The sequence below is a fragment of the Hibiscus syriacus genome, unplaced genomic scaffold (assembly GCF_006381635.1).
Source record: "Hibiscus syriacus cultivar Baekdansim isolate YM2019G1 unplaced genomic scaffold, ASM638163v2 tig00111648_pilon, whole genome shotgun sequence".
NCBI lineage: Eukaryota > Viridiplantae > Streptophyta > Magnoliopsida > Malvales > Malvaceae > Hibiscus > Hibiscus syriacus.
Window position 1 is genome coordinate 474089 of NW_024063145.1, and position 17738 is coordinate 491826.

Consider the following 17738-nt stretch of genomic DNA (forward strand, 5'->3'; position numbering starts at 1 on the left):
TGGATAACTTTGATTTTTGATATATTGCAGAATATCATGATACCATGGTTTACCATCTATCTCTTCTTCCACACTATAACAATGTGCAGGAATTTCATATACTTGCATTTTGATTGGCATCATATCAACTTTCTTAGTTGCCTGAAACATAGCAGCTAATGTAGCCAAAGCATCTGCCATTTGATTTTCTTCTCGAGGGAGATAATTGAAGGTAACTTTCTCAAATTTTTTCACTAATTCGAGTGTAAAATTTCGATATTCCAACAATTTGGGGTCTTTTGTTTCCTATTCTCCTCGCAATTGATACACCACCAAAGATGAATCTCCATATATCTTGAGACATTTGATTTTTCTTTCTATAGCTTCTTTCAATCCCATGACACAAGCTTCATATTCCGCCATATTATTGGTGCAAAAGAACTCCAGTCTACTTGTAAAGGGATAATAAACATTTTCGGGAGAAATTAACACTGCCCGATTCCTCGTCCCAAAGCATTGGATGCTCCGTCAAAGTAAAGCTTCCAAGTTGCAAATGCATTTTGTTTTGACTTCTTCATTCATGGATATGCACAACAGATCTTCATCGGGAAAATTGAAGTTCAAAGGTTGATAATCATTTGATACACGACTGGCCAGAAAATCAGCTATTACACTTCCTTTTATTGCTTTTTGGTTGACATATACAATATCAAACTCAGATAATAACATCTGCATCTAGCCATTCTGCCTGTCAAAGCTGGTGATTCCATTAAGAATTTCAAAGGATCAAGTTTTGATATCAACCAAGTAGTATGGTATAACATATATTGTCTGAGTCTTCGAGTAGTCCACACCAAAGCACAACATAATTTTTGTATTGGTGGATATCGAACTCACAATCAGTAAATTTCTTGCTCAGATAATAAATAGCTTTTTCTTTTCTTCCAGATTCATCATGCTGTCCTAGTACACATCCATCGAATTTTCGAAAACCGTCAAGAGAATTAATGGTCTATCAGGCATTGGTGATACTAAAATGGGGGCATTGGATAAATATTTCTTAATAATATCCAAAGTTTCTTGACATTTTTCATTCCAGACTTCAGGATTGTTCTTTCGAAGTAATTTGAACACTGGATCACATTGTCAGTTAATTGAGAAATGAACCGAGATATATAATTTAATCTTCCCAAAAAGCCTCGAACTTCTTTTTTTGTATTGGGTGGTGGAAGATCTTGAATTGCTTTTACTTTATCTGGATCAATCTCAATCCTTTTTGCTGACCACAAATCCCAAAAGTTTTCCGAAAGTTACCCCAAAAGTGCATTTTGTGGGGTTGAGCTTTAATTGATACTTCCTCAATCTCTGGAAAAGCTTCCTCAAATTTTGAATATGTTCTTCTTCAGTTCGGGATTTGGCAATCATGTCATCTACATATACTTCAATCTCTTTGTGCATCATGTCATGAAACAAAGTTACCATGGCTCTTTGATATGTTGCCCTGCATTTTTCAATCCAAATGGCATCACTTTATAACAGAATGTGCCCCACATGGTTACAAATGTTGTTTTTTCCATGTCTTCAGGATTCATTTTTATCTGATTATATCCTGAAAATCCATCCATAAATGAAAACCATGCGTGCCCTGCAGTATTGTCCACCAATGTGTCTATGTGGGGTAATGGAAAGCTATCTTTCGGACTAGCTTTGTTGAGATCTCTGTAATCCACACACATTCGAACTTTCCCATTTTTCTTTGGTACGGGAACAATGTTGGCTACCCATTCTGGGTATTTAGCTGCCTGGAGGAAACCTGCATTGATCTGTTTCATCACTTCCTCTTTGATCTGCAACAACATTCTGGTCTCATTCGTCTGAGCTTTTGTTGGACCGGTTTATAATCTGGATTGATTGGAAGCTTGTGTATCACTATATCTGTGCTTAAACCAGGCATATCTTGATAAGACCAGGCAAAGATATCTTTGAACTCTTGAAGGAGATTTATCAATTCTTGTTTTATCTGGATTGTCAGAGTAGTACCAATTTTCACCTCTTTTATTTCTTCATCTGTTCCCAAATTCACAGTCTCAATCTCTTCTTTGTGGGGTAGAATTTGTTTGTCTTCTTTTTCTACCAATCTTAATAGTTCAGTAGGAACATCACATTCCCGTTCATCCTCACACCCATTGATTTCTTCCAGACATATAGGTTGCTCTAAATTTATCACTGGATTAAATTTAGGAATAAACATGCTATTAACATGGTGGCACCTGCAAATTTAAGTCGGACATATTTCCGAAAGAATATAGTAAATTTATGAAATAAATAAATGTAAAAATGTAAGAAAATGTAAAGAATGATTGCCATATGAAAATTTTAAAGAACATTCCTTATATTTAACATAATTTCTTTTACAAGATAACAAAAAGTTTTCATATTTTTGAGCTAAACATAAAGATTAGTTCTGAATATTACTCTGCGTTAATATTAAAAACTATAGGAAGATCTTCAGTGGTCCAATTGTTGAGTGTTTCTCCAAGAAAACATGGGCGAATCTTATCCAAGTATTTGCTAGTCTTGTTGTCATTCATGATCATGTTGATAAATAGTCCATTCATAGCTTCTTCAACTATGTCTTGATCTTTCGTCAACTTTTCTTCTTTAAAGGCTTCAACAAGCTGCTGTTCTACATTAATTGTTCCCCTGATCTGAATGTGGTCTTCAATTGTGGGAAAGACATGTGTTTCCAAAGGATTTCTCCCCCTTTCAATTTTGCCTTTCTGTCTTCACATCTTCTTTCATCTCTTTGTTCTTTGCTGAAGATTGGCTTAAACCCCAGCCCAAAACGGTCTTTTTTTCATCTTTATACTGATAGGAACTGAAATCCCTTGAAGATTCTTTCCTAACCCTTTCCCAGCTTTAGCTCCAATGCCTAAAGTTTGTTGTACCGTCATCTTGGTGCAATCAGACAATCTGGGATATGGAATTTTGCTTCCTTCTGCAATAAAGGTTGCATTTACAAATTCAAGAGCTCGGAAAGAGCATTCAAGAGCATCATCATTGGTGTCGATATATGGAACATCACTTGTTACTGACGCAATGATTTCTTCTTCAGCTCCTACGCATATTAGTTGTCCATCAACAACAAATTTCAATTTCTGATGTAATGAATAAGGAACGGCTCCTGCTGAATGAATCCATGGCCTCCCTAATAGACAATTATATGTAGGGTGGATGTCCATCACCACAAAGTCAATATTATACACGACTGGACCAATTAACAACGGTATTTCCATTTTCCCAAGCACCTCTTTTTGAGTTCCATCAAATGCTCGCACTACATTCTGATAACTCTTTATGTGTGATTGATCCACAGGCATTCTTTGAAGTGTGACTAGAGGCATCAAGTTGAGAGCGGATCCATTGTCAATCAATACTCCTGGCAACACATGACCATGACAATGTGTTGTGATGTTCAAAGCTTTTACTGACCCCATTCCGCCTTCCGGTATTTCATCATCTGTGAACGTTATGTAATTGTCAGCGGCTATATGTCCCAATATTCTGTCAAGTTTATTGAGGGATATATCTTCGGGGATAAATGTTTGATTGAGAATTTTCATCAAAGCATTTCTATGTGCTTCTGAATTCATCAATAGATCAAGAATGGAAATTCTCGCTTGTTGTTTGTGTAGTTGTTCAACCACACTATACTCACTATGTTTCAGGAATTTCAAAAATTCTTGAGCTTGTTTTTCTGTCACAGGCTCATTAAATGCTGGAAGGGATTCATCTTCAAATACCATTCGATCAACCGTTGCATGGGTGCATATTTTAGGGAATGGAAATGCACCTATTTTTGTAAACACCTAAAATATGATGCATGAATGTTAATTTATTTGATTTCAGATTGGTGAATTGAGTATTTCTTGAATTGTAAAAACCCAATAGATCTTTCTCTATCATCTTTGACAAATGTAGATATAATGTCATAAAATCTCTTGAGAATAAAACTCAATAGTATAGGTTCTTGAAAAGCTTGCATTCAGGCAACATGTTGATTCTGATAACAATTCATCTGATTATGAAGTGACCTTTCAAGATGATTTCACAGATATCGATAGTTCTTCTAATACCGAGAAATCTTGAATTCTGATTCTGATGAGGAGAATAAAACTGTTATACTTGACAAAAATGGGATTCTCAGAGGCTGAAACTTCAAATAGCCTGGGCTATGATTTTTGGGAAAGGAATAAGCAAAAGAAGCTTGAAAAGAAACTTCTTAATGAAGACGATCATGCAGTTCATCTTTTAATTCCAATGATTGGTTTTGTAGTTCCTACCAAACCAGATCAGATAACTCAAAGAACACCTCCAGAAGATGCTATTGAGTCTCCTTATTTCTCCTATGAGCAAATTCATCTTCCAAATTCAATGATTGGTTCTGCCAAACAGATCAGATAACTCAAGAACACTTCCAGAAGATGCTATGGCAAATTCATCTTCCAAATTCAATGATTAGTTCTGCCAAATCAGATCAGATAACTCAAAGAACACTTCCAGAAAATGCTATTGGCAAACTCATCTTCTAAATTTAATAATTGATTCTGTCCAACCAGATCAGATAACTCAAAGAACACTTCCAGAAGATGCTATTAGCAAATTCATCTTCTAAATTCAATAATTGATTCTGTCCAAACCAGATCAGATAACTCAAAGAACACTTCCAGAAGATGCTATGAGTACATTCATCTTCCAAATTCAATGATTGGTTCTGCCAAACCAGATCAGATAACTCAAAGAACACTTCCAGAAGATGCTATTGGCAAATTCATCTTCCAAATTCAATGATTGGTTCTGCCAAATCAGATCAGATAACTCAAAGAACACTTCCAGAAAATGCTATTGGCAAATTCATCTTCTAAATTTAATAATTGATTCTGTCCAACCAGATCAGATAACTCAAAGAACACTTCCAGAAGATGCTATTAGCAAATTCATCTTCTAAATTCAATAATTGATTCTGTCCAAACCAGATCAGATAACTCAAAGAACACTTCCAGAAGATGCTATGAGTACATTCATCTTCCAAATTCAATGATTGGTTCTGCCAAACCAGATCAGATAACTCAAAGAACACTTCCAGAAGATGCTATAAATATATTCATCTTCCAGTTAATGTTTGGACAGGGATATCACAGTACTTATTAGATGTAGAGCCAGAATTTGTAGATTCGAAGAATTTCCATGCTACTACACTGAAAAGGGATATATTCATAATTCTGCCAATTAAGAACAGATTTTCTCTTTATTATGCTTCCTCCATGTGCTGATGCTTTTCCATTGACAAAGAAATGATGGCCTTTCTGGGATCCAAGAACAAAGTTGAACTGTTTATAAACATGTACAGGAAGTGCCAAATTGACAGAAAAGATCTGTAAGGCTCTTGAAGCTTATGACAATGAGCCACCTTCGAGTGTCCAGAAGTATGTTCTTGATGAGTGCTGAAAATGTAATCTAGTATAGGTTGGAAGGAATAAAGTTGCTCCACTTGAACCTGATGAGGTGGAAATGCTTCTAGATTTCCTTAAAAACCATACACAAGGATCTGTATAAAGATATGTTTCCCAGTGATATCAATGTCTTGTTTCTTTTTGCTGGAATCAATGCTGCAAAGATCGCATTTTATTGTCTTAGTATATCTTTGAACACAGATGTGCAAGAACTGAATGGTGATTGGTTGGAGCAATTGATGAGTAGATTTGGCGAATTCGACCTTGTTGTCGGTAGGATCCCGTGTAATAATCTTGATGTTCATGGCTTTAAGATGGTGATGATTTGCTTACTTTATATTCCATGTATTTAAAAGTATTATCATAAAGTGATATTCAGAAATCTTTAAATTATTTCAAAATTATGTTAATTCAATAGAAAAGAATAAATTGAATTTTCAAAAATAAATTGAATCTCAAATAAATTGAACTTGAAATAGATAGAATTGTATTCAAAGTTATAGCAATCATAAGAATGATAAAAATTCAAATGTCTCAACAAATTATAAGCATAAGTATTTCTAAATTAATCCATTGACACAATTAGAGAGAATGATGTAAGCTTTTGTCTGGAAGATCTCAAACGTTGTCAAAATGCTTGTAGATGTGAAGTTTCTTCCAAACTATCAAAATCTTAAGAGGGTTCAATTGCCAGATGCCTAATATCAACCTGCATTTGAGCCGCATTTTCTGGTTTTCAACTCAAATCCTTCCTTTGGTTACAAGATGCCCTTTGCGGGTTTTCACCTTGACCCCCCCCTTTTTTTTTCTTTTTTCTTTTTTTTTTTTTTTTCTTTTTTCTCTTCTCTTTTTTTTTCTTCAAGCATAATATTTCTTGACAGAATCTGAGTTTATTGGATTTCTCAGAATTTTTCCATCCATTTCTGCCAAGATCAACGCTCCTCCGGAAAAGGCCTTTTTCACAACATATGGCCCTTCCCAATTAGGCATCCATTTCCCACGGAAATCTTTATGTATAGGCAAGATCTTTTTTAGTACTAGATCACCCTCTTGGAATTCTCTTGGATGTACTTTTTTGTCATGAGACTTCATCATCCGTTTTTGATACATCTGTCCATGGCAAATAGCTTTCAATCTTTTCTCCTCAATAAGGTTCAATTGATCAAATCTAGCTTGGATCCATTCAGATTCATCCAATTTTATTTCTCTCAATATTCGAAGCGATGGAATCTCAACTTCAATTGGTAAGACTGCTTCCATTCCGTAGACTAAAGAAAAAGGTGTTGTCCCAGTAGATGTTCGAACAGTAGTTCGGTATGCGTATAGAGCAAAAGGTAACTTCTCGTGCCAATCTTTGTAAGTTTCAGTGGTCTTTGTAATGATTCTCTTGATGTTCTTATTTGCTGCTTCAACTGCCCCATTCATCTTTGGACGATATGCCACTGAGTTTGCATGTTTAATCTTAAACTGCGCACAAAGTTCGGTCATCATTTTGTTGTTCAGGTTCAGAGCATTATCTGTAATGATCCTTTCTGGTAGGCCATACCGGCAAACTATATCTTTCTTTATGAATTTGCAGACTGTGGATCTCTTAATATTGGTATATGAAGCAGCTTCAACCCATTTGGTAAAATAATCAATTGCCACAAGGATGAAACAATGTCCATTCGATGCTTTCGGTGTGATTGCTCCAATGACATCTATTCCCCACATAGAAAATGGTCAGGGTGCTGTCATTACATGTAAAGGAGATGGGGGTACATGAATCTTGTCTGCATATATTTGGCATTTATGACATTTCCTTGCATAATCAATGCAATCTGTGTACATAGTAGCCCAATAGTATCCATATCTCATTATTTTTCTGGCCATAGAAAGACCATTTGCATGTGTTCCACATATTCCACTTTGTATTTCTTCAATGACATTTCGAGCTTCACTGGTATTTAAACATCTCAATAGCATTTGATCATTGCTTCTTCTATACATAATCTCTCCATCAAGAAAATATCCAGCAGTCATTCTTCTCAAGGTTCTTTTATCAATTTCCGATGCATTTGGTGGATAACTTTGATTTTTGATATATTGCAGAATATCATGATACCATGGTTTACCATATATCTCTTCTTCCACACTATAACAATGTGCAGGAATTTCATATACTTGCATTTTGATTGGCATCATATCAACTTTCTTAGTTGCTTGAAACATAGCAGCTAATGTAGCCAAAGCATCTGCCATTTGATTTTCTTCTCGAGGGAGATAATTGAAGGTAACTTTCTCAAATTCTTTCACTAATTCGAGTGTAAAATTTTGGTATTCCAACAATTTGGGGTCTTTTGTTTCCCATTCTCCTCGCAATTGATACACCACCAAAGATGAATCTCCATATATCTTGAGACATTTGATTTTTCTTTCTATAGCTGCTTTCAATCCCATGACACAAGCTTCATATTCCGCCATATTATTGGTGCAAAAGAACTCCAGTCTACTTGTAAAGGGATAATAAACATTTTCGGGAGAAATTAACACTGCCCCGATTCCTCGTCCCAAAGCATTGGATGCTCCGTCAAAGTAAAGCTTCCAAGTTGCAAATGCATCATTTGTTTTGACTTCTTCATTCATGGATATGCACAACAGATCTTCATCGGGAAAATTGAAGTTCAAAGGCTGATAATCATTTGATACACGACTGGCCAGAAAATCAACTATTACACTTCCTTTTATTGCTTTTTGGTTGACATATACAATATCAAACTCAGATAATAACATCTGCCATCTAGCCATTCTGCCTGTCAAAGCTGGTGATTCCATTAAGAATTTCAAAGGATCAAGTTTTGATATCAACCAAGTAGTATGGTATAACATATATTGTCTGAGTCTTCGAGTAGTCCACACCAAAGCACAACATAATTTTTGTATTGGTGGATATCGAACTTCACAATCAGTAAATTTCTTGCTCAGATAATAAATAGCTTTTTCTTTTCTTCCAGATTCATCATGCTGTCCTAGTACACATCCCATCGAATTTTCGAAAACCGTCAAGTAGAGAATTAATGGTCTATCAGGCATTGGTGATACTAAAATGGGGGCATTGGATAAATATTTCTTAATAATATCCAAAGTTTCTTGACATTTTTCATTCCAGACTTCAGGATTGTTCTTTCGAAGTAATTTGAACACTGGATCACATTTGTCAGTTAATTGAGAAATGAACCGAGATATATAATTTAATCTTCCCAAAAAGCCTCGAACTTCTTTTTTTGTATTGGGTGGTGGAAGATCTTGAATTGTTTTTACTTTATCTGGATCAATCTCAATTCCTTTTTTGCTGACCACAAATCCCAAAAGTTTTCCGAAAGTTACCCCAAAAGTGCATTTTGCGGGGTTGAGCTTTAATTGATACTTCCTCAATCTCTGGAAAAGCTTCCTCAAATTTTGAATATGTTCTTCTTCAGTTCGGGATTTGGCAATCATGTCATCTACATATACTTCAATCTCTTTGTGCATCATGTCATGAAACAAAGTTACCATGGCTCTTTGATATGTTGCCCCTGCATTTTTCAATCCAAATGGCATCACTTTATAACAGAATGTGCCCCACATGGTTACAAATGTTGTTTTTTCCATGTCTTCAGGATTCATTTTTATCTGATTATATCCTGAAAATCCATCCATAAATGAAAACCATGCGTGCCCTGCAGTATTGTCCACCAATGTGTCTATGTGGGGTAATGGAAAGCTATCTTTCGGACTAGCTTTGTTGAGATCTCTGTAATCCACACACATTCGAACTTTCCCATTTTTCTTTGGTACGGGAACAATGTTGGCTACCCATTCTGGGTATTTAGCTGCCTGGAGGAAACCTGCATTGATCTGTTTCATCACTTCCTCTTTGATCTGCAACAACATTTCTGGTCTCATTCGTCTGAGCTTTTGTTGGACCGGTTTATAATCTGGATTGATTGGAAGCTTGTGTATCACTATATCTGTGCTTAAACCAGGCATATCTTGATAAGACCAGGCAAAGATATATTTGAACTCTTGAAGGAGATTTATCAATTCTTGTTTTATCTGGATTGTCAGAGTAGTACCAATTTTCACCTCTTTTATTTCTTCATCTGTTCCCAAATTCACAGTCTCAATCTCTTCTTTGGGGGTAGAATTTGTTTGTCTTCTTTTTCTACCAATCTTAATAGTTCAGTAGGAACATCACATTCCCGTTCATCCTCACACCCATTGATTTCTTCCAGACATATAGGCTGCTCTAAATTTATCACTGGATTAAATTTAGGAATAAACATGCTATTAACATGGTGGCACCTGCAAATTTAAGTCGGACATATTTCCGAAAGAATATAGTAAATTTATGAAATAAATGTAAAAATGTAAGAAAATGTAAAGAATGATTGCCATATGAAAATTTTAAAGAACATTCCTTATATTAACATAATTTCTTTTACAAGATAACAAAAAGTTTTCATATTTTTGAGCTAAACATAAAGATTAGTTCTGAATATTACTCTGCGTTAATATTAAAAACTATAGGAAGATCTTCAGTGGTCCAATTGTTGAGTGTTTCTCCAAGAAAACATGGGCGAATCTTATCCAAGTATTTGCCAGTCTTGTTGTCATTCATGATCATGTTGATAAATAGTCCATTCATAGCTTCTTCAACTATGTCTTGATCTTTCGTCAACTTTTCTTCTTTAAAGGCTTCAACAAGCTGCTGTTCTACATTAATTGTTCCCCCTGATCTGAATGTGGTCTTCAATTGTGGGAAAGACATGTGTTTCCAAAGGATTTCTCCCCCTTTCAATTTTGCCTTTCTGTCTTCACATCTTCTTTTCATCTCTTTGTTCTTTTGCTGAAGATTGGGCTTAAACCCCAGCCCAAAACGGTCTTTTTTCATCTTTATACTGATAGGAACTGAAATCCCTTGAAGATTCTTTCCTAACCCTTTCCCAGCTTTAGCTCCAATGCCTAAAGTTTGTTGTACCGTCATCTTGGTGCAATCAGACAATCTGGGATATGGAATTTTGCTTCCTTCTGCAATAAAGGTTGCATTTACAAATTCAAGAGCTCGGAAAGAGCATTCAAGAGCATCATCATTGGTGTCGATATATGGAACATCACTTGTTACTGACGCAATGATTTCTTCTTCAGCTCCTACGCATATTAGTTGTCCATCAACAACAAATTTCAATTTCTGATGTAATGAAGAAGGAACGGCTCCTGCTGAATGAATCCATGGCCTCCCTAATAGACAATTATATGTAGGGTGGATGTCCATCACCACAAAGTCATATTATACACGACTGGACCAATTAACAACGGTATTTCCATTTTCCCAAGCACCTCTTTTTGAGTTCCATCAAATGCTCGCACTACATTCTGATAACTCTTCATGTGTGATGATCCACAGGCATTCTTTGAAGTGTGACTAGAGGCATCAAGTTGAGAGCGGATCCATTGTCAATCAATACTCCTGGCAACACATGACCATGACAATGTGTTGTGATGTTCAAAGCTTTTACTGACCCCATTTCGTCTTCCGGTATTTCATCATCTGTGAACGTTATGTAATTGTCAGCGGCTATATGTCCCACAATTCTGTCAAGTTTATTGAGGGATATATCTTCGGGGATAAATGTTTGATTGAGAATTTTCATCAAAGCATTTCTATGTGCTTCTGAATTCATCAATAGATCAAGAATGGAAATTCTCGCTTGTTGTTTGTGTAGTTGTTCAACCACACTATACTCACTATGTTTCAGGAATTTCAAAAATTCTTGAGCTTGTTTTTCTGTCACATGCTCATTAAATGCTGGAAGGGTTTCATCTTCAAATACCTTCTGAGGTATTACCATGGCTTTTCCTTTTGTTTTCACTTGTTCTGAAGCATTAGATGTTTCGGGAGAGTAACATCTCCCACTTCTTGTAAAGAAACCGACTTCGCTCACTGCTTCAGACGTCGATGTTGTACCCAAACTCTGTATTTTCTCTTCTGTTTTTTTCTAGAGAAACAGATCCTCCTACCATTGAAACATTGGTAGTATAATTCCAAGGTACCCTGCGGGTATCTTTGTATGGAAATGGTAGAGGAGTGTTGATAACTACTTTCGGCTTTATTGGTGCAGGAATCACCGTAGATGATTCCACATTAATGATCACAGGATCATTTATTCTTTGACTTGGTTTAGAATCCTTTGATGAGCAAACATCATCTTCTTTTTTTCCTGGTTCTTCTTCAAAGAATTCTATTTCTCTATTGTTCATCAATTTTTGCACCAAATCCCTAAATTCAGGACATAGTTGAATTTTATGCCCTTTCTCCTGATGATATTCACAATAATTCTTGCCCTCATTCTGCTTTGGCCTGAATTGTTGTGGAATTATACCGGCTAAAGAGAGTTGTTGGAATACCCAAACAAACGGAGATTTAATTTCAGAAATGTCAGTTTTTGCTTTCTTTATGTTCTCTTCCTGAATTGCATTCACGTTTTTATCTCCATGATTTGGCAATGGATGATTTGATGCAGATGGTGTATTGAATTCCAACTTCCCAGTGTTGATCAAATTTTGAACCACCCTTTTGAATGCCAAACAGTTTTCAATAGAATGACCCGTGATTCCTTCATGATAAACACAGTGTGCCTTTGTATCATACCAAGGAGGGAATGGTGGTTGCATGGGAACCAAAGGATAGGGCCGTATGACATCTGCTTTTAACAATGAATCATAGATCTCAGCATATGGTACTGGTAAAGGTGTAAAAGAAAACCTTTCATTTTCCTTTCGAGATCCTCTGGAATCTGCTCGATTAGTGTTTGTTTCCTCTTTCTTAACCCTTGGCTGGGTTATTGTAACACTTTTCGATGAATCTTTGTTGTAAGAATTTGCATTGTTGACTTCATTCTCCTTTTTCCGGTACATAGGTCTTTTGGAACTAGACCCCTCATTTGATTCAATTTTGCCACTTTTTAAGACATTTTCAATGAGTTCTCCAGAAATAACCAAATCTGCAAAATTTCTAGTTGCATTCCCCATTAGATGATTTAAATAAGGAGCCTTCAAGGTATGAACAAATATTACTGTGGCCTCTTTTTCTGACAAAGGTGGTTGAACTTGGGCCACTGTGTCACGCCATCTCTGGGCATACTGTCTGAATGTTTCATTATTCTTTTTCTCCAAATTTTGGAGAGTCCATCTATCAGGAACCATGTCTGTTACGTGGCGATACTGCTCTAAAAATGCTTTAGCCAGATCTTTCCAGGATCTAATGTTGGCTTTGGTCAATTGAGTATACCATTTTAAAGCCGGTCCTGTCAAACTATCCTGAAAGCAGTGAATTAACAATTTCTCGTCCTTCACATATCCTGCCATTTTGTGACAAAACATAGTAATGTGGGATGAAGGGTATGTAGTACCGTCATATTTATCAAATTCGGGAGCTTTGAACTTGATAGGGAGGATTAAGTCTGGAACCAAACTCAACTCACTAGCATCAAACCCATAGAATGATTCAGTTATTTCCACGGATTTCATTCGTTCTTCTAAGCTCTTGATTTGTCTGGTCAGTTCTTCATTTACTTTTTGTTTCTCATTCAGCTCATTCAAATCTGGGATCAAATGATCAGTATTAAGATCCCCTATTTTCACATCTGATATAATCGGATTTTGCTTGAAGATGCAGGATTCACTTGTTGATCTTCATGTGGTTTGACTTCTTGTAATGCAGATGTACGAGCATTGATTTGTATAGGTGTAGTACCAGAGTGATAAATTGGTTCTGGTAGAAAACCTAGAGGATACATAGGATCTTGATCAAAAGATACAGGATTTTCAGGCATTTTTCCAATGATAGCCTGCTTTTTAAACATGTCCTCTATTTTCTGCATCATTCTGTCTTGTGAATTTGCAATACTGGCTTCAATTTTTTCCAACTTCATTCTCATTTCTTCTTGTTCTTTATGATGCTGTTCCTCAATACGCTGTATTTTATCCTCCATACTTCTCTTAGTAGCTTGTCTAGTACCGTAGTGATGTTGTATTTCTCTTTTGGCCAGAATAACTGCGATTGAAAAATCTTTTAATATTATTTTTTTCAAATTTTAATTAATGAATTTTATCTTAATAAAATAAAATAATAAAATTATTCATAAAGAAAATTATGAAATGAATGATGAATGTATGCAAAATATATGTATGCAAAAAGGTATTGATCCCAAAAAGTTAACTGTCATAGAACAACTTTCATCGGCATACAAAAGTTTCTTTATAATAGTTCATAACTACAGATAAGGCATAGCTTTCCTATTAAGCTCTATAATTTCTTTCATTAACCATGACACCTTCTTTCCGAACTTAGAAACTGGATCAACGTGATGCTCAATTATTTTGGCTTCAACAGTTAGTTCCCCAACATATCTAGCAACTTCGCTCATTTGTACCATGGCCTCGAACACCATATTGCTTCTTTCTTCACTTCTTTCCACATAGAACTCAGTTGACTTTTGCCACTGTTCATTCATTTCTTCAAGAGTCTGTTCTAATTCAGTGATTCTGACTTGACAATTGTGCAGAAGTTTTTCAAGATCTCTAATGCGTCTTCGCAGTGAAGCATTTTCCTCATTACTTTCTTTGAGATCATTAGGCCCTAGACGAACCTTTTCTTGAAATAATGATTCTTCAAGTTGCAAAATGTAAGCGTTAAACTCTGAGTTTTTGTTTCTAGACTGATCCAGATCTTCTTCAAGTTTTGTTCGTGTTTCTTGCGTTCTTTGATTAAGCTTCTGGATTTGAACATCCTTGTTTCTGCATCTTTGCATCCAATTTCTAGCCACTTCCTGCTCCACCTCAAGTCTGGTGTTGAAATTTTTTCTTTCTAACTCCCATTTTTCTTTTTCAATATTGGATTCTTCCATCTTTTGGCCTCTGACTTCAAGTTCAGCAATTAACTGGTTCATTTCAGATTCAAATCCCTTGAACATGATATTTTTCTCACCTTCAAATTTAACAAAGATGTCATTCTTCATATCTTCTAAATCTTTGGCTCGATCCCTTTCTCTTTGCATTTCATTCATGATCTCACGGTGTTCAGCCTTGTGTTTTATAATTCGCTCTCTTCTGTCGACCTCAAAATCTTCCATTTTTTGCTTTCCTTTTTCAAGGCTTTTGAGTAGACGTCTATTCTTTCCTTTCAGATCTTCAACTCGTCTTTTCTCAATGTTCAAATCTCGGGTCTTCTGTACCGTTGATTGGCTGGATCCTGATGCTTTCCGGGATTTATATAACTCCTGGTAATTTTTCTGTAATGCTCTGAACTCATCATCACCTTTTTCTTTATCTTTTCTCAACATTGCACATTGTGATGAATGAAAGTCAATGTCAAACCCCAACATAGCTTTATCTTATCTCATTTGCTCTAATTCTTTCGACCAGCCTTCTCTTTCTGCTTCAAACTCAGCTCTCAAGATTTCAATCTCTGACGGAACCACCTTAATGCGATCTTCCATAGAGATATCCTCATTTTGATCTGGTAGAGGAATATTTTCGTTTTTTCTGACAGATCTCCATTCTTCATAATCAGGAGTTAGCATTTCTTTTGCTGCTTTAGCTCGGATACAAAAAGTTATTTTCCAAGCTGTAACGGCTTCCATGATACTTTTTTTATAATTTTTGCTATGGAATGCGAACTCAGATGACTGTAATCCAGCAGTGACAGGTACAAATTGGCGACCTTCATACTGTCTTATAACCAGAAGTGGTGCATATCCAATTCCTCCCCATAATCCGAGCAGCATTATCCAGTTGTAATCACCACATCTGTAAAAGAATTCCCTTTGTATTTGCCACGGGGCTCGCCAAACAACGTCATTGCTTTGCAGATTTCGAAAGGCATTGATCCACATATCTTTCTTAATTTCTTTCGGCCATTCCTGCTCCAGAAATTCTTTTAATGGTGAGTAATCCGTATTAAAGCGTCGGTATGAAACCTTTTCTGTCTTCCAGAAATGACTACGGATCCAAACATATAACAACTGGGTACACCCTGAAAATCGTCCACCTCCTATCTTTCTACAAGCATTTAATGATCTGAAGGTCTCTGCTAGAATTGCAGAAGCAGGATTAGTCTTTTTCGGTAGCTGTTCAAACAAATCTACCACTGCAGCTTCAACATATCCCAATACTTTTGGGAAGATGACCATACCATATATACCCAGAGCAAATAAATCGAATCGTACTTTAATATCTGGATGGCTCTGAATAATTTCTCTAATGTTGGTCCAAGTAATGCCTTCGCTTTCGCCTTTTTGTTTTGTACGGGATGCCACCCATTCTTCTCGTACAAAATTCCTGAAACATAGTGAGTATATCAACAAAATATGATGAATCCCTAAAATGTAATGGGTTTTCTCATCTATATTGGTTCACATCAATATCATCATGAATATCGATACCAAATTTAGATTCGATGTTTAAAAAAATAAATCAGTATCGATACCCTTACTTAGGGTATCAATACTATTACTTTGAGTACCAATACCAAATCAAGCTATTGGAATTTGTAACTTAGCGATGGTATTGATACTCCTCCCTTGGGTATCAATACCCAAAGAATAGCATCACTACTCTATGAATAATGCACAAATACTACCCAACCAAAACTCATTTCTTCTGGCTATATAAAGAACAATATTTGTATTGTTTATCCAATACCGATACCCAAACCCATAAATATCCTATTTTACCTGAGAATAACACCTCAACTTCACTTTTAAGCCTCTCTAAGGTCCTTAAATATTATTTAAGTCTTATATAAGATTAAAGAGTCATAATAAGTCATTGCTCATGTTGTATAACATCATAAGCCATATTTTACCATGATGCGCTTACATACTTTATGAAACGATACTAGCTAACCAACACATATAATGACTCATAAATGGTATAAATGAGTTAGAAATGTGTTACTTTGATCCTAAGTTGTTAGAAATCTCTCAAGGCTGAACCAAGCACTAGCTTTTCTTTACCTTTGTTCTTGGAGCTTTCTCCAACCTCTTTCACTAGACACAAATCAAGGAAACGAGTTACTAACTCACTTAGGAACTTGAAAAGAAGTTAAAAACACTTCCTAAGGTTTAAATCCGCAAAAATGAGTTGGTTTACTAAGGGTTTCTAAACCCTCACTAAAACCCCTCCTATGACCACATGACCAAATAGTGAGAAAGAAAAGTTGATTGGAAGCACTAGTGATGTAGATTACAACATTTACCTCGAAGATCTTGGACTAGGAATAAGCTTAACAGAGTTCTCTCCTTTGAACTTCAGCTTAGGAAGGAGTGAAGGAAAGATGAAGAGGAAAAAAAGATAAAATGGGTAAAGAAAATGAGAAAAGAAGGGGCAACTTTGTTCATTTCTCAGCCGTGTGACCTCATGCCCATTAATGGGATTCAACATTCGAATCAAAAAGTATGTAAATCACCTCCTTGGTCCTTCTAACTTTTCCCCCAACACAAAAGTATCATTTTTATCTCTATTTAGGCTAAATTCATGCCCAACCCAACTTAAATGTGGACTAAGGCTTCCAACAAATGCTAATGGGATTATCCAAAACCCTCTCGGGTTAGCCCGAAACTACTAATCCGGAATTAGGGATGTTACAATAATAAATTTTTAAGGTTTTAGGTTGAAAGCATGATGAAATTGTTGAGTGTTTACATAATAAAAAATTCATAAATAGAGATTTTGACATTTATATATGGGGAGATGATAAATGTAGATCTAGATGGTGGACGAAAGAATTCGGTCTCTAATCGAGAAAAAGATGGAGAGGAGAAGTTTGATACGAATCTTGACCATCTCCTCTACGAGAAGAGGGGGAAATTTCTCATATATTTTGTGTCTTTAATGTCATATGTTCATACAGGTAGATTTATTGAAATTGTTATGAGATTTACCATCTACCAGATTAGTAAACGATAAAAATAGCGAGTTGCATAACAGAGCACGGAGGTTCATGTCAACAAAAATTTTAATTTTTTGAATAATATTTTGGAACTGTTCGATAGAAATATGACATTAATATAATAAAAAATAATCAAAAGATAATTTGTCAGAATTTATTTTTTTTATTTATTATAATTTTATCAAAATTAATTCATCGATGTAAACTGAATTAGAAATTTTGTGGGAACCCTTGACATTAAAGGCACAACTTGACGTGCAGATCACCAGTCCATT